At 38.6% G+C, this 16,178-nt stretch overlaps 1 protein-coding gene across 1 annotated transcript in view; it reads right to left on the bottom strand.

Annotated features, from left to right (window-relative positions):
* Kcnab1 (potassium channel, voltage gated subfamily A regulatory beta subunit 1) overlaps positions 1-16,178 on the bottom strand; it is a 407,620-nt gene that overhangs the window by 243,529 nt on the left and 147,913 nt on the right. The gene's annotated exons all lie outside the window — the stretch shown is intronic.

The raw sequence follows: 16,178 nt of genomic DNA, 5'->3' as shown, positions 1-16,178 counted from the left end.
CGGCAGCTCCCCCGCCCCCGCTCCGGGGGCCGCCGAGGCGCCTCAGGACCCCTCCCCGCTCATCCTCCGGCGAAAGCCCGGCTCGCGGAGCGCGCACGGACGGGGGACTGGCGGTGGCAGCTGCAGGGAGGAGCAGGCGGGTCCCTTTAAGGAGCTCCTCGCCTGCCTTTGTGTGCAATCGGAAGGCGAGGACCGCTTGCAGCACACTCCCTCTGTAACCGAATCAGAAAGGGGCTCTGCCCAGACAGACCGAATCCTGCGGCAGCACAACAGTTGGAAGTTGGGGGAGGCAGAGTGGGGGTGCTTCTGCCGAGGCACACGCCAGTGAACTAACACGTGAACGCTCTGTGACTGGCTTGCTGAAACGCTGCTGGAAATCCCTGCTCTTAGCTTTGTCAGGGTTCGTTTCCCCTCTGTACGCTATTTCTTAAGCAGGAAGTTTGAGGTTTCCCAGGAAAACACAGTGCAGACTTTTTGGAGTTAATTCTGCTAACTTACAGCAAAATCTATTCTGAATACCAGAGGAAGGACTGGGGCGCCGAGCGGAGCAGCGGTTCTGCACCATTCAGGAGGGGCCGCGCTAGGTGAGCAGCAGGTGGTAATGCACACCAAGGTCCAGGAGGCTGGCAGGAACCACACACGCACCTGCTGATCGTCTGTGGCCAGCTGGTGAGGAAAGACGCCAGTTCCGGGCCGGGCAGCAAGGCCTCCCTGAGGGCTCTCAACTCACATCAGCCAGGAGCACTGGTTCAGTGTCAGGTACAAAGCAAGTGCCAGTAATAAACGTGGCTGGGCCAAGCGAAGCACCAAGTGGCTAATTTACTTCTCCACTTGAAATGCATGAAAAGCAACCCTATCTCATAGATTTATGTACAGTAAAATTATGGCTTCTGCAAAATCCGCTTTCTAAGCGTGATGCCCAGTAGACACTACTGTCAAACAAAAAGCAGCAGTGCTTAAACAATATCTGTGAATACCATTTCTGCAGTAGGCAATAGAGGTCCATATGGAGGGGAGAAAATGAAGCACTGTACCCCTCTCAAAGAACAGCCAATCTGGGCCGGAAGGACAAAGCAATGAGTCTTAACGGGTCCAATTAAAAATGTTGGAAGGCGCATTTGCACGGGTCCAAATGAGTATTGTGACACCAAGTTCACCAGAGTGGCGCAGGGGAGGGATTACAGGAGCCTGGAGAAAGTTCTCCCTGTTGATCCACTCCCTGTACTTCTACTGAGTCTTCATTAGGCACCTGACTCTGCTTGTTGCTGGGGCCCAAGGATGGCTGAGAGTGGCTGGGCCCTGAAGGAGCTCAGAGGGAACCAGCCTGCCATCCCAGGGAGAGGCAGTCATCCCAGGTCTCGGGGAGGATACACACACTGGCTGTGATTATTGATTTAAAAATTTTTTGTCTGGCCACTTCTTCCCAACTGAATGAAGTTATAAGAATGCAATTTACAAGGGAGAATATGTGCCTGCGTCAAATCTATTCCAGACATGGACATAACACTTCATAACCTATAGATAAGATTTAAGCCCCATTATGGAATCTCATCCTCTACCCTCCATACCCTTCCCACTCTTCACTTAAAAATTAACTAGTTGGCTAATGTTCAATAATCGGAAAGTAGCTTTAGGATGAGTGAGGGGGTAGAAAAGGGCAAATGATCCAGAACCCCCTTCTCTGTCCCCTTGGCTCCAGGAGGAACACTGGGAACATATCTTTATTCTCTGGAATAAACACCAGTGGGCAGAGAGGAAGCAGATCATGGGAACCTTTATTTTTGCTCACTAAGTCGGCTCATCAGAGATGATCAATGTGAATCGGGAAAGGAGTCAAAATGAGAATAGAAGAAGTGGGAGGAATCAGAGGAACAGCTGAGAAAAGGGAAAAAAATAAAGCAGGCTGTGAGGCAAGACAGAGTGAGGGGACAACAACCGGGCGGAGGGTCGGGAGCCAGCAGCTTCCGCTTGGGCAGCAGCTGAGAGGGAAGAACCGTAGGGGTGGCCCAGGGCTGCGCTGCAAGCGCGGCCAGGTCTACAGAGAGACAGGGAGCTGGGAAGAGAGGGCGGGTCTGGGCGCTACTAGTCTAAGTGCCTTTCAGATTTGCCGAAGAACTAGCAGATCAGTGACTGAAAGCATACCCAAGACCAGAACAGGGACTAGGTTACCAGAATAAAATATGCAAGGCAGAGCGCCTCTGAGTCACCCGGGTCCCCCACAGGACCATGCCGAGTACACGGTACATAGTAGGTCCTCACTCCATAAATGAGAGATGGAGATATGGAAACGAAGGAGGCTGGACAGGAATTCTTTAATAAACTTGATTCCGTAAAGACAAAAACCAGAGAAAAACCTGTACGTTCTACTTTAAGCAACACTGCTGCTTCAAAGGAGTGAATAACTGTCCCACATTCATGCCTCCTGTGTGTAGACAAGTGTCCCAGCCTTCAGGACATGCCTCAAAGAGCATCAAAGAACCGAGGCCAGAGGAAGCTTACAGTGCAGGTTTCTCTCCTGCTGCCCGCGGTGCTCCTCCTCAGATCTGGTGCCACAGTGACATTCTCACAGCAGCCAGCAGCTCAGTGGCTTCCCCCGCCATGTTCACCCTTCCCGCCGTCACTGGAGCAGGCGGTAGCCTGAAAATTAGGTAACAGCTGGCTATGAGGATGCTCAGTCCTGATGAGTTTGTGCTAAAGGCCACATGCTAATTAAACTGGGGAAACAAAATTGAAATATGTCCCCTTTTGTTGTCACACCATAGGAGCTGGAGGAGTGCTCACTGTTATCATTTCAGGTTTGCATAAGACCCACAAACATCCAGAGAGCTGTAGATGTGAATGTAGATACAACTGTGTGTATGGACTGGATTGTGCTCCAGGTTATGTGTTGAAGGCTTAACTCCCCGATGCCTTTGAATGTGGCTATATTGGGAGCTAAGGTCTTTGCAGAGGCAGTGGAGGTAAAATGAAGTCAGGAGGGTGAGTGCTAACCTAGTATGACTCCTGCCTTTATGAGAAGAGATCAGAACAGAGACACGTGGGGACACAGAGAAGATGGCTACCTCCAAGCCAAGGAGAGAGTCTTCATAAGAAGCCAACACCTTGATCTCAAACTGTCAGACTCCAGAACTGCAAGAAAAAAAGGTTCTGTTGTTTAAGGCATAGGATCTGTGTTCCTTTGTAGTGGCATCCCTAACAAACTAATACAGAGACAGGTAGAGTTTATTTTTGTTTTAATTTTTTGTATTAGTGGTCATAAAAAACTACCAGAGCTCACTAAAGAAGAATCTTGTACACATCATGATTAGATCACGATAAATATCATTACCTCGCTACTCGATACATTCTAAAGCTGGTATTACAAATGTGCCCCAAAAGGCTCCAGATCCAAATGCGCTTATTCTCTGTAAAGTCAGAACATCGCTGTATGGTGGCTCTTGGTAGAAGTAGTGGTTTTTAAGCACTTGTAGTTTTTCCCCTGTGTTTAGTAATCTCTACCGTTTTGCCTTTGGAGGGCTCTTTGATGTTGCTCAGCCAGGAATCAGCCCTCCCGGGGTGCTGTGAGCAGGGTCCTGAATCACCAGAGGGAGGCCTGGATTCTAAAGGCAGCTCCGCCTCTTCACCTGTTCCCTCACCAAGTCCCTACAGACTCTTCCCTCAAGGGAATACAATCAATTTCTAAGCTCCCCTCGTTCTGTAGGTGCCACGAAGCATGCAAGGAGTAATCAGAACATAGAGAACATGAGAAAATTCATTAGAGTAAAAGTCATATTGCTGTTAATTCCCCTCAGAATACTCACTTATCTCATCATTCTTGCCTTTTTGTGGATAACTTTATAAGATATGACAAAAACCACGGTGACTACTCCTGCCAACTGCCAATCCAATGGAAATACAAGCCCATAAAAACATTGCAGTGTGTCCTCAGCCACTGATTCACTAGATCTGGCATGATGTGACTTCTAACCATTCCCCAAAGTCAAAACGACCCTGAAAGGTAAATGTTTTGAATTGGTTCAGGACATCAAGGCAGCCATGACAGCCCAACGAAAGATTGTCATGGAGGGGGACTTCCAGAGCTACTTAAGACAATGGTAAGGATGATTGAATAAGTGTGTTTGAAGCAAAAGAGAGTACTATGAGGGGGATTGATAGTAATGTGACTTTTCCTATTATGATTTTAAAAGTTAAGTGTTTCTGTATTTTTATAACACCTCTTATTAAAGAGATACAGAGGTTGCAACACTGCACAGAGCAAAATTATCACTTACTCTTCAAATTTTCACTTACCACTGGTTCCTATTCATTACCTGATATTCAAACTTCTTTGGCATTTATGTCCAGCACATTGGATCACAGTGACAGCACCGTTTAAGAGCAGATCACAGCAAGCATAACCTGCACCCCAATATCCTTTCTCCTCATTCTCATCTTAAAGACTTCCTGGGACCTTGGGGACTTTAGGGTGGATTCCACTGCAAGTGAGAGCGAATCCTAGCTCTCCTCTGCCTCTTCTTTTCTGTGGCCATTGAGCAGGACGCTAACCTTCCTGGGCCTCTGCATCCTCCCAGAGATAAAACGGTGCATGGGAGTGACTCTCTAAAGAAGAGACTATCATCATGAGCTCATTCTATAGATGAGGAAACACGAAATGCAGAGAAGTTAAACGCCTCTCCCAGTGAGACAAAGGCAGAGATAGAACTTAACACGTCCCACCTCCCACCTCCAGGACTTTGTTTTAATTCTGTGCATATAGCTTCTCACTGTAAGATCTGTAAAAAGGGCTTCAAATGGTGCCATTTTATAAATACAATTTAAAAGGAAACCTTACTCTTAGTATGAGCGATAGAAAGAAATTCAATGTAGAAAGTCTACATATTTCAGACAATTACATCATACATGCTTTGTAGTTTTGAGTACGTATATATTGTCTACCAACTTTTCAATACTTCATGATTCTTTAGTCCTACTACTAAAAAAAAAAATCCCAATTATAAGTTACCTAGCAAATTTCTGACTGATTCAATTTCTTCCTATTAGAGTCAGAAGCATTTTTTTTTTTTTTACTAAGTCCTCTTAGTACTTATGATTTAAATTCCATTTGGAAACCACAGCCAGCAGGGGCCAGGAAACATTCAATTATGCAGCCAGGCAAAACCGGATTTATCCAAAACAGAAACGAATCTGCTAATATTGGAAGAATTTTAAACATGCAAGTATACAGATGGCAAGCCACTTTACGTGTCTATCATTTGTGATTAAAAGAATGGTTAGGGTGAGAGTTTGCTATTTATCAGAGAGTTTGCTGTATATCAGAAACTCTTAAAATGATGCTTTGAAGAGTAATGTATTATATTCTGATAAAATGAAACAAGCCATGAAAATTAACCTAGGCCCACATTTGCGTAGGCACAGGTTTTAGAATTGCAGAGAAAATAAGATTGAAAAGCCAAATTGGAAACCCTCAAAACTGCGCTGAATAGAAGACACTTTCGGATTTCTACTCCCCTGCCCCTCGGGAAGAACAAGCCCACCAGGAAACGCAGAGAGCAGACCTAACACAAGACTCGTGTCCAGAACCAAAATATAGTTCATCACAGGCTATGTTAAGTTTTTCAACAGACATTTAAACTGTATCAACTGCCACCAATGAGAGTTCCTGAATTTGAAAATTCTGATGTGTCAGAAACACCCACAGACCTCCAAAATTTACCCACTACTTTTTACATTCAAAGCAAAGTGCCTCTGTGTTATAGGAAATAGGTGTGAAAAACAAGAAATTCACAATTCAGCTGGTTTTATTTAGGTTTCTTCATGGTAGGTAATTTCGCATAAGTTTTTCTGGAACATGTAGCTGAAAGAAAGTGGGACTTCATGGTTGGTCTACTTATCTTCCTAATTACTAGCCATTATTACAATTTCTGTCATTATGGCAATATTAGGATAAGATGGTTAGAAGTATTAGCTATGCCTTTGGATAAAAGATTTTCCTAGAATTAACTCACAGAGAATTTGTTTTCAAAGATAATTAAAATTATTTTATTTCATCCAATCTAAGATGAAAGTAACCAAGAGTTACACCATTATTTCAAGTACTAGTAATTATATAGCAATGCTTTCTTATTGTTTAAACTTCTTATTGTCAATTAATAAAAGCCTTTTGGAAATAGACTCCCCTAAAAGCTTTCACTCTTTTGCATATATAAAAAATAAAGGAAACAAAGCAGTTAAAATGTGCTTAAAACTGTACCTGTTCAGAATTTGAAACTTCCAAATGTTATACTCAAGAGTTACCAATGCCCACATCCTTCCAGTCTTACTTCATGTTGCGGATGCAGCATTTTAAAAGCATGCTCCACCTCTGTCTCTGGATTCGTTTCCAAGCTGTTGACACCTACTCTGGAAGTTTTGAAGTGTTGGCAGCTGTATCATGACGGCCACCTGGTCAGCAGCTATGAAAAATTATTTCACAACTTCAGCAAAGGGAAAAGCACATACTTCAAAGAACTGATGAGCTGTAATTTCCAAGCGAGTATATTATCAATTCCCTTCTCAGAGAAATTTAAATCTAAAATAGTACAAATAGAATGAAGAAGAGAAGGAAAGAAGTGCTTCTGAGCACCTGCTGTGCCTTAGGCATTGTGATATGTTTCTCCACTCATTACTGTATTCTAGAGAAAAGGGAGAAAAAAACCGCAGTATTTGATAATTATGTGAATTAACTGGACTCAAAAGTATGTATTCTATAAGTGAGGCTACGTAAACATTCACCTTTACTCTTACGAAACTAATATTAATCAAATTCTAGAAGGGCTTTCCACAGAAAGCCAATCTTGCATTACAGGGCTGAAAAGAAAAAATTCAACCTGCAAGTTTTTCAAAAAATAAATTACTGCATCAAAATCCATTTGTTTGAGTTCAAATTTGTCCATCTCCTTAGAAAGATAAAATCCATTGTTACACATATCTCCCTATCTCATGACAGTCTGTATTTCTTAAAAATATATATTTTTAAAATTTTATTTTATTAGTACATATTGCAGTACAAAAACTGCATTCATCTTAGGGTGCATGCATGTAACACATCACGATTGTTTTTTAATCCCATTCTTTTGCCATCCATCTCCCTCTTTCTGCCTCTAAATCCCCTTACCACATTTTCATTATTATTGCTGTTATTATTTTTATTTTTAGTTCATGTTTATAACTTACAATGTTTACATTCAATGAGGGTAGCATTTCGTACATGTACATGACATGTCTTAAATCTTTTTACTGTCCCTTCCTCAAACACACACTAGGTCTCCTAAACCCTTCCCCATTTACAAACGATCTATCTTCCTGTTTTCTTCTATCAATCCTTTATTTTGTTCTTTATTTGTACTTTGCCTTATTCAAATGAGAGATAACGTACAGCATTTAAGACTTTGTGTCTGATTTATTTCACTTAACATTATATTTTATACATATATGCATTTTTCTACAAATGTCTCAAATTTATACTTCTTTATAGCTAAATAATATTCCATTATGTGTAGATGCTAGATTTTCTTTATCCATTTGTCTGTTGATGGATATGAAGACTGCTTCCAGGATTTAGCTATTATGAATTGTATTGCTATAAATATTGGTATGCATGTATCTCTGTAATGTGGTGTCTTTAGTTTTTTGGGGGAAGATACCTTGAAGGGGAATAATATGGTGAAGTGAAATTTCTAATTGTAGTTCTTTGAGAAATCTCCATATTGACTTTTTTTGGCGGGGTGGGTTTTTTTTTTTGTTTTTTTCTGGTACCGGGAATCAAACTCACAACGTCGCGCTTGCCAGGCAGGCGCTGTGCCGCTGAGCTAAATCCCCAGCCCCCTCCATATTGACTTCTATAATGGTTGCACTAGTTTACACTCCCACCAGCAATGTCTGACGGCTCCTTGCTTACTGCAACTATGCCAACATTCATTATTTGATTTCATAATGATTGCCATTCTTTCTAGTGTAAGATGACATCTTAGTGTTGTTTTAATTTCCATTTCTCTAATGGCTATTCATTTCACTTGCCCATTTCTTGATTGGATCTTTTATTTTGGGTGTGCTATATTTTTGAGTTCTTTATGTTCTTGATCTTAGAATCTGTCTAGATATTTCTCTGTCTGACGAATAGATGGCAAAAATTGTTTTCCATTCTGTAGGCTTTCTCTTCACTTTATTGATTGGCTCCTTTGCTGTACAAAAGTTTTTTAATTTGATATAATCCCATTTGTTAATTCTTGTTATTATTTTTTATGCAACTAGAGTTCTATGACTTCAAGAGTGTTACCTATTTTATCCTTCAGAAAGTTTGTTGTTTCTTTTTCAGTGTTTAGGTCATCAATCCATTTTTATTTTAGTTTGGTATGTGGTGATATGGGTTTACCATCAATCTTCTGCATGTGGATGGCCAATTTTCCTAGCACCATTTGTTGCATAGGCTATCTTTCCACCACTCTATGTTTTTGGCCCCTTTGTGGAAGATCAGATAGCTGAATGTGTCTAGGGATTTTTCTGTATCTTCTGTTCTTTTGATGTACTATCTATTTTGTGCTAATATATGTTGTTTGTTTGTTTCTTTGTTTGAGACAGGTTTTTATCATATAGTTCAGGCTGGCCTTGAACTCACAGTGATCCTCCTGCCTCAGCATCCTGAGTGCTGCAATTACAGGCATGCACCATCACACCTGGATTTATCACTATTGTTTTGTAGCATAATTTGAAGTCTGGGATTGTGAGGCCTCCTGCTTTGCTCTTGTTACAAAGGATTGCTTTTGTTATTCTGGGTCTTTTCTGGTTCCATATAAATTTTAGGATTATTTTCTCTAGTTCTGTAAGAAACAGTTTTGGTCTTTTGATTGGGATTGCATTGACTATATTTCAGTTTTAAGTGTACTGTCATTTTGTTAATATTGGTTCTTCCTATTCAGGAAGAGAGTCTATCTTTCCACTTTCAGAGTACTGTAGTTTTCATTGTAGAGGTCTTTCACATCCTTGATTAGGCTAATTCCTTGGCATTTTAACTTTTCTTTATGCCATTGTGAATTGTATTGTTCTCCTAATTTCTTTATCATTGACTTCATTTTGCTATATACAAATACTAGTGACTTTGTGTGTCAGTTTTGTATCCTGCTACATTACTGAAGTTGGCTATTAATTTTGAGAGATTTTGGTGAATTTCTTGGGTCTTTTTTGTATAGTATCACATCATCTGCAAATAATAATTTGACTTCTTCCTTTCCTATACATATCCCTTTTATTTGCTCTTTACTTCCCAGATAGCTCTGGGTAATGTTTTGAGTATTATGTTGGACAGAAGTGGTGACAGTAGACATCCTTGTCTTTTCCCTGATTGTTACAGGGAAAGCTTTCAGTTTTCCCCCATTTAATATGATGTTGGCTGTTGGTTTCTCGTAAATATTTTTTATCAGATTCAGATAAGGTCCTACCATAACTAATTTTTCATGGGTTTTATCATGAAGTGGTGTTGTATTTTGTCAAAAGCTTTTCAACATCTAATGATTTAATCATGTGGTTTTTGTCCTTGCTTCTGTTTGTATAGTATATTGCACTTATTGATTTGCAAACGTTAAACCATCCTTGCATTCCTGGGATGAAACCTACTTGGTCGTGATATATGATCCTTTTGATAATGTACATTCTATTTGTCAAGATCTTGTTGAGAATTTTTGTATCCATGTTCACTAAACAGATTGGTTTGTAGTTTTCTTTTTTAGTTGAGTCTTTGCTGCTTTGGGATTAGAGTGATAGTAGCTTCCAGAAATGAGTTTGGGAAACCTCCTTCCCTTTTAATTTCATTGGCGTTTGAAGAATATTGGTGATATAATGTCCTTAGAATGTTTTAGAATTCAGTGGTGAATCTATCAAGTCCTGGGCTTTCTCAGTTGGTATTTTTTTATTATTGCCTCAATTTCATTACTTGCTATTGGACTGTTCAAAATTTTTATGTCTTCTTGGTTTAATTTTGGTAATTTACATGCATGTAGGAATCTGTCCTTTTCTTCAAGATTTTCCAATTTGTTAGAATACAATTTTTCAGAGTAGTTACTAACCATCTTCTGGATCTTGATGGTTCTGTTATGATTTTACTTTTTTCATTTCTAATTGCATTGATGTGAATTTTTCCACTTTCTTTTTTAAGTTTGGCTAATGGTTTACTTACATCCCCCTCTACATGGGGACCACTGCCTAGTTTCAGACATTCACAGGTGACCAGCTCCCTGATCTACGCATCAAAGCAAATGGTACAGTGGATACAGACCTGAGAGTAAGAAGAAGAGATTGCTGTTTATTTATTTGTTTATTCTTTCAAAGAACCAGCTCTTGGATTCATTGGTCCCTTGTATTCAGTTTAGTCTCAATTTCATTAATTTCCACTCTGGTCCTAATGATTTCCCTCCTTGACTTTTTGTTTGGGTTTGGCTTGTGGTTGTTTCTTGACTATCTTGGAGCTCCTCATCAGGTTATTTATTGAAGCTTGCTCTGCTCTTCAAGTGGGAACATTGACTACAGTGAATTTTCCTCTTAGGACTTCTTTCATTAAATCCCATAGGCTCTGGTGTATTGTACTGGAATTGCCATTTGCTTCCAGAAATTGTTTAATTTCTTCCCTGACTTCTTCTGTGACCCACTGGGTGTTCAGAAGTGTGCTAGTAAGTTTCCAGGTGTAGCCAAGTTTCCTGTGGTTTCTTCTGTGGTTGATTTCTAGTTACATTGCATAATGGTCTGATAATAAACATGTGGTGATTTTGCTTCTTTTGTATTTATTTAAGCAAGCTTTACAGACTAATATGTGATCCATTTTTTAGAATGTTCTGTGTGCTGCAGAAAATAATATGTACTCTTAAAACAGTATATTTCTTTTTTATTCCATCCATTTTTGAAGTGGCAGTGTTATGCATAGATCTGACATTCTATGAGACTCTTTTTTTATGTAAATCTTTCCCTTTCTCAGATCACACAGAGTTAGTTTAAGAGAACTCCTCAATCTTTCATGACATTAAAATGAAACTCATGTTGGAAACATAAATATCAAGCTCTCTATCACCTCCCATCTTAATGATGTTAGGATAGCTATTAACAGAAAAGACAGGAGATAATGAGCATTGGGAAAGATATGGGAACACTTATACATGTGGAACACTTGTTAGTAGAAATTTAAGTTGGCATAACCATTGTGGAAAATGGTATGGAGGTTAAAGTTATATGTATTATTTAGCCTTAAAACTGAAGGAAATCTTGTCATGTGCAATAAGGTAGATGAACCCTGGAACACATTATAGTAAATAAAATAAGTGAAATACAGATATAAAAATACTGCATCATCCCATTCATAAGTATAACCTAAAATTGCCAAAGCAGCAGAGAGTGGTGACTGCCAGAGAGTTAGGATAAGGGAGAAATGTGGAGATGCTGGTCTAAGGGTATAAAGTTCCAATTATTCCAGTAAATTTTGGACATCTAATGTACTGCGTGGTGAATATAGTTAGCAACATTGTATCGTATACTTAACAATTCTCTCAGAGTAGATCTTAAGTGTTATTACAAAAAAGAAGGAAGGGAGGAAGGGAGAAAGGAAGGAAGGGAGGAAGGTTGTAGCTGTGTGAGATGACAGATATGTTAATTAGCTTGATTGCAGTGCTTATTTCATGTGCAAATGTATCAAATCATTAAGTTGTCTGCTTTAAATATATATATTTCTTGTCAACTGTATCTCATAAAGATGGAAAAATAGTATATTACAAAAGTAGTTAGTGGCAGAGTCGCAGCCACTACCCAAACATCTTAACACATATTCAAAGATCCTTTTCATTACATCACAAAGAGAGTTACATTTAAAAACAAAACCCAGTTCTGTCACTATTTAAGCTAATTTTCTTAGTTTAAAGAAAAAAATCTCTCATCTTAGGTTCTATTGAGTATGAGGTTTTTATAATGTATTTGTATTACTTTGGTAAGTCAAATGGAATAAATTTTTAAAGTTATTTTTCCTGTTATGGAAACTCTTATAAGTTCATGATGGAAAATTTCAGAAAACATGGGTAATTTCTCTTAAGCATGTGTGAAAACTGGACAAAGATCTGGGATTAGACATGAATATATGGAAGAAAGAAGGAAAAGATGTCATTCTTCAAATATAATCATTTTGGTCAATATTTTCTTGGTTTTTCTTTTTCCTTTTACTTTCCATACCTAGTTTTATGGTTGTTATTGAAGTCGCTATTGTTGTTTTATATAGCTCAGTATTTTTGAAGGATTGTTTCAGTTCCTCCATTTTGTACTTACTTGTAGTTTTGTGTTTCTTATATTGTCTATCCTAAAGTCATTGATTTCTTATCGCTGTCATTTGTGTGCATTTTTGTTGCTCAGCTGTTTCTATACCCCAATGGGATGAAAAAGGAGAGAGCTTTGCCCCTCTACATGGGGACCACTGCCTAGTTTCAGACATTCACAGGTGACCAGCTCCCTGGTCTATGCATCAAAGCAAATGGTACAGTGGATACACACCTGAGAGTAAGAAGAAGAGATTGCTGTGGATTGGGGCAGATAGCGAAAGTTCCAAATGGCAATGCCAGAAGAGCGCTAGGCAGAAAAGAACCTAGCCGACAAAAAAGAGCAGGTAAGGGAAGTTACTCAGCAGAAGAAACTGCTTCAATGAAGAGGGTGAGAGAGCCTGCTGGGGAGTGAGCAACCTACTTTGTATGAAACTTCATCTTGAAAAAGAATGTAGTAAGTGATGCAAAGCAATGTACATAAATCAATTAGGGTCAGGAGAGGACAGCCTGGAATAGAGGGCCAGATGAGTACTCCACCTTCAGGGCAAGTAAACAGCGCCAAAGAAAAAAGATTCATTAGAAATTGTAGTCAAGTCGAGGACGGTGTTTCAGACAGATCAGTCTGCAAGCCGGGTATAGGGTGTCCTGGGGGTGCAAGAGACTCCTAGAAGCAAGAGTAGGAGGAGACCGCAGAAGTCAGCCAGCCATAAGGTAAAGCCTCCAGAGGGGAGAATGATGTTTCTACTGCCCGTTCTAATAAAACAGTGATGGGGAAATGTTCACTATGTGGTTTGCACTGAGAAACATGCTCAGAAAATAATAGGTACAGTATGATCCTATTTTGATAGAAATAAAAAATACCTATTTCTGTAGACAAAAAAAGGACGTGCTATATATCCAAATATTATAGGTAGTTACATGTGGGTAGTTGGATTATGGGTAATTTTTATTTCATTAATTTGCTAGTATATGATTTCCTGCTGTGAGGACCTATTACCTTTGTAGTGTAAAACAAAAAATAGTGGTACTCAGGAAAAAGAAATGAGGCTCAACATAAGGAGAGACTGTTAGTATACATAACCTAGAGGAAAGACCAATGAGTTTTTTCCATGAAGTTCACAACTCTCAGTAGTTTGGGATAAATTTCACCGAACAAAATCAGTTTAATTTTTTAACAAACAGGCATCCAGCTGCAGATTACTCAGAATATAACCATTAAATTTTGCTGACTGGTGTGGGGATGAATTTAGCAAGTCAAATAACTGCTTATTTGATTCTCCATAGATATAAGAAGGATTCCTGCTGATAAGGATTCCAGTAAGATGAAGCAAGGAGAGGTCTGACTCACTGAGGACAGCAACAATTTAACCATGGAATGTTAAAGGAATTTTAGTAATAACAGCACTATGGATTGACCACACTTACATCTCCTTATGTGGGCCTCTTACATAGTTGGAAGAGAACCTACAGAAGCCTATAGTTGATGAAATTGGTGTGAGTTGAGCTTCTTAGCAAAAAAGGAACATGTCTTAATCTATCCTATCACTATGTAGAAAAGTGCAAAGATAGTTTTACAAACAAGGTGTTATTAGAGATTAGGATGTAGACATGGATTTTGAGGGCCTAACATCTAATAGAATGTAGTCAGAGTAAAGCATGGGGTAAACAGGAAAAGGGTTGAGAAAAGATGGGGAGAGAAGCAATAGATTAAACTTGCTTTTATTCTGACAAAAGAAAAACAGAAGGTCAACAAAACAGTTCAAGACTGTACACAGGTGTAGCCTGACCCACAGTATAGATTTGAAAAACTCCTATTTGAGAATGGTTTCCATGATGGAGTAACAGATAGAAGAATGAAAAGAATTTCCATAGGTCAAATAAGGTCAGGAGGGTCTGCCCATGCCTCACACAGATACTGTTTGCCAGGAACAGCAAGCAGTAAGAACTTGGGTATGGAGAATCACTCACATAAAAGGATCCACATAAAAGGATTACCAATCACCCCACCCATGGCAGAATACAATAGCTAAGTGAGCTTTTTTTGGAGTAACACTGGCCCAGAAATGGTAATACAATGGCATATACACTCCTTGAGAAGTAGCAATGAGACAAGCAGGATGGCAACAGAACAAATTGAAAGGATGCTATGGGAAATGCAATGTATGAAGAAAATAACAAGCAATGGTAAAACCCCCCAATAATGCCAGTTGTCACTATTCTTACCAGTTTCCTAAGTAAGAGCACTTCCCCCAGGTTTTAAATGAATGCCTTGCTTATTAATAAAGATTTGAACTTTCATGTCAGCAGAGGCAGAGATTACAATCTGGTAGTCTTAGTATTACTTGGGTTGGTCCTAGAGAGGCTCAAGATTCACTGATTCTCAGGTTCTGGATTCAGTTATGAGAGCAAGGATTCCAGTCATGGAACTTATTATGAGGTCAAGAAAAATATACTAAGTCCAGAAAGATTAAGTACTTGTCATTAAAAAGGAAGTTTGAAATCTTGACAACTTAAGACAGTAGTCAGGAGACCAGTTCAGTAGAGTGATCATTGAGGTAAAAGTGGACCACCTCTAAAGTGGAAGGATGATTCTAAAAATATTAAAAATAACCAAAACAAGACTTGCAGGGAATAAAAAATACTTTAGTTTAATATTAAAAGACATAGCATTGCATAAATGAATCATTTTAACATGCTGTGAAATTATTGTATATCTACATGAATAAGAACGGAAAGCGAATGCAAGTACAGTAAAGCAGTTTCTACATTTTACCACAATTTAGTTTTAGTCTGAAGTTGAGTGTCAAAAGGTAAAGTATTGTAATTATTAGAGCAATCATGAGGAAAATACCTGACAGAAATAGTGTTTTTAAACAAATAAAATAATTAAAACATTTATTTAGCACAAAATAAGGCAACAAAAAAGAACAGAATAACAAAAAAAGATAGACTTTTTTAAGAAAGCAAATGACAACATAATAAATGCAAATCAAGCTATATCAATAAATACATTAGATGTAAATGGTCTAAATGAAAGGCAAAGATTGTTAGACTGGATGAAAAAGCAAGACCCAGCCACATGCTGTCCCAGAGACAAACTTTAAATTTAAAGAAACAAATCAACTGAATACAAAATGAGGGGGAAATATATGCCATGCAGAGAGTATGAGAGCACTAATAATGACTATATTATCATCAAATTTTTTATTTTACAAATATTTTTAAAGAAAAAGACATTTTATAAAAAAGGACAATCATACATCAGTAAAATGTGAATTGTACTTAATATATATTTTTTTATTAATTAAGTTTCTTGGTATGTTTTAGGTATACATAATGATCACATTTATTATAGGGAGTTTGTACCAATATATGATGAACTTGATTCTTTTTCCCCATTCACCTATCCCCCTTCAATTCCTCTTCCCGTCCTTATTTACAAAAGCTTTGTTTTTCCATTTTTTCCTTCTTTTCTCATCATTTTTCCATAAGTGACAACTGTATATGCACTTAGTGGCAGAACACTGAAATACTTCAAAAAATATAATTAAGAAAGAAAACAGATAATCAAACACAGAGAGTTGAAGATTTAAATATTCCATTCTCAGTAATTGATAGGACAATACAGCCCCCCCCCAAATCCAGTCAACCAACCTAATATATGTAATAATGTAGAATTCTACTCCCAGTGACTGTGGAATCATCACAGTATATTTTGTTAAAGATTACAGAATTAAATTAGAAACTAAGACTAGAATAATTCTCAAATTCTCAGACTAAGACTAGAAAATTCTCAAATACCTGGAAATTAAACAGCATTCTTCTACATAATCCATTGGCTAAAAAAAAATTGAGGAA

Source organism: Chinchilla lanigera, unplaced genomic scaffold (assembly GCF_000276665.1).
Source record: "Chinchilla lanigera isolate Chin_1 unplaced genomic scaffold, ChiLan1.0 scaffold00047, whole genome shotgun sequence".
In the NCBI taxonomy this organism is placed as follows: domain Eukaryota; kingdom Metazoa; phylum Chordata; class Mammalia; order Rodentia; family Chinchillidae; genus Chinchilla; species Chinchilla lanigera.
The sequence above is the reverse complement of the archived record's forward strand: the minus strand, read 5'-3'. Positions and strand labels throughout refer to the sequence as shown.